The sequence below is a fragment of the Penaeus monodon genome, chromosome 10 (genome assembly GCF_015228065.2).
Source record: "Penaeus monodon isolate SGIC_2016 chromosome 10, NSTDA_Pmon_1, whole genome shotgun sequence".
Lineage (NCBI taxonomy): Eukaryota > Metazoa > Arthropoda > Malacostraca > Decapoda > Penaeidae > Penaeus > Penaeus monodon.
The window spans coordinates 18509358-18511857 of NC_051395.1; the positions used below are offsets into that span (position 1 = coordinate 18509358).

Here is a 2500-nt window from a genome sequence, read left to right on the forward strand (position 1 = left end):
GACAGATTCCGAACGATATCTCTGTTGCCTATGTTTGACATTGTCACTGTCTACTTGTTTGTTTGCCAATACCTGTGTCTTTAGAGTATTTAAGTGCTTATTGGAAGAAAACAAAAGAAAACGCACTTCTTCGCCCAGTGAAAATATCACAAATTACGTCTTCGCTTGACCCACTTTCTTTAAATACTCTAATGGAGGCTTTCAACACCCAAGAATGAAAATGACCTTTGAAAATATCCTCTATAAAAATGAGTTACACAGGCATTGTGCAGGTGTAAATGTAAGACACTTTACAACATATGGCTGACGATATGCAAATTGTTCAGTAGGTTCTTGCTTTGACAAGGCCATGCGCCTCTCAAGTTCCTCTGGTCAACGTCAAGGCAAGATTTTGCTTGCTTCTGATACACGTGTTGTTGTTCTCGTGGGTGGGTCGGGCGTCTTGCCAACGTCGTAAACTAGCAATTTTCTTACTATAACGACTTTCACACTGAATGTGAATTATCGTTCAACTATAGAAAGAAGAAAAGAAAAAAACATCGATTTTTTCCCCAATGGCGCGAAAGAACGAGATGGCAGAATCGCGATTAGGCCTAGGAACGGGTTGTTACCAGGCGAAATCTTGCGGCGCCCGCCTCCGATTACGGGTCGAACGCCCAACTACAAAGAAAACGAGAAGGTATTTTGGTTACGGGGGTTGAGGCGAGCGCGCGAGATCTCGGCAGTGTAGTGGCGGCGATTCATGGATGCAGACACACCCTCTCTCATCAACAGACGCCACAGCAGTTCACTGGGAGGTGTTACAGGAACGAGCCACGTGAGCGGGGATCCGTGAGGCGGCAGAAGGAGAAGCCTAAACACAATGATCAACCCTCCCGCCAGGGTATACCTCAGTGATACGTCAACGCCCTGTAGGAGCAACACACCAACATTCTCACTGGTGTACAGTCAGCAGTGCAGCGTCTGGATTCGTACCCCGTTTGGATTAAGCGCTGCGACCGTGTCGACTGTGCATTATGGAGGGGAGTTCGGTCGTGTACTTACCTACCACGGAGAAGAAGCCTTCCCGCAACTCCTCCTTCGCCTTCCTTAGCGAAAACAACTTCTCACTCTTGAAACCCAACAAGACAGGTGAGAGCGCCTCAATGACCACCACTACCAGTTAATCTTGATTGAAAATGAAATAGTTTAATGCTCTTAGTTCATGTTGAGTTTCAGCAGGAAAGTAACCAATGCGTCATTTAAGACAGAATTCTCACTCGCTTGTAAAAAAAAGTATAAATATAGTGTAATTCTACTTGTGTTTCGTCCTTTCGTTCGTTCGTTCGCACGTTACGCCTACGCGTTGCACCTTAATTCATATTCCATGTGACTGGAGGATTTAAGTCCCTTCATTTTGATGTACATGATGATATTTGTCATAGAAATTACAGAATGACACACTCAAACACACACACACACGCGCGCGCGCGCACATACACACATTTATAGGTATCATATTACCGATCTATTAGAATCTTATTCAAACGCTATTATTATCGTTATTATTACCATTATTCTTATTCTTATTCTTACTGTCATAATCATCATCATCATTATCATCATTCTTCTTCTTCCCCGTTCAAGTTCACTATACTGAAGTAGTTATGTACATTTATTATTTACACGACTATCCATGGTTGGGCAGGGGGGGGGTAGAGTGAAGGGAAAGGGGGAAGGAAGGAGGTCTGGAAAGAAAGGGAAAGACAGAGATGCGGAGTAAAGGTGGCTGAAGCGGGAAAGGGGAGAGGGAGGGGAAGGGACTGCAAAAGAAAGGGAGATGGGGAAGAGAAAGAGAAAGGGAGGGGATACAGAGAATCTAAAGAGGAATTCAGTGAAGATGTGCATATATGTACCATATATAGATATATAAAATCATGTGTGCGTGTACACACACACACACACACACACACACACACACACACACACACACACACACACACACACACACACACACACACATACATACATACATAGTCCCGCACATATATTAAAGGTTCTACCTCTGTCCGATATGCTGACTGGGTCAGTTTAAAACCCGTTGCCCAGCTTTCTCGACTAAAATTACATTATTTTGCGATTTTTGTGTGTGTGTATGTATTATAGATATACATATAATTATATATATAAATATATATATATATATATATATATATATATATATATATATGTATATATATATATATATATATATATATATATATATATATACACACACACATATATACACATAAATATATAACGTGCGTGTGTGTATGTCTGTGTGTGTGAGTGTGCACGGACACATTTGTATATATGTACACACACACACACACACACACACACACACACACACACACACACACACACACACACACACACACACACATATATATATAAATATATATATATATATATATATATATATATATATATATATATATATATATATATATATATATATATATATATATATTCCGTG

At 40.4% G+C, this 2500-nt stretch overlaps 1 pseudogene; it reads left to right on the top strand.

Annotated features, from left to right (window-relative positions):
- Positions 1-684: 684 nt before the first annotated feature.
- The window catches only part of LOC119577902, a 14835-nt pseudogene continuing 13019 nt past the window's right edge, over positions 685-2500 (top strand).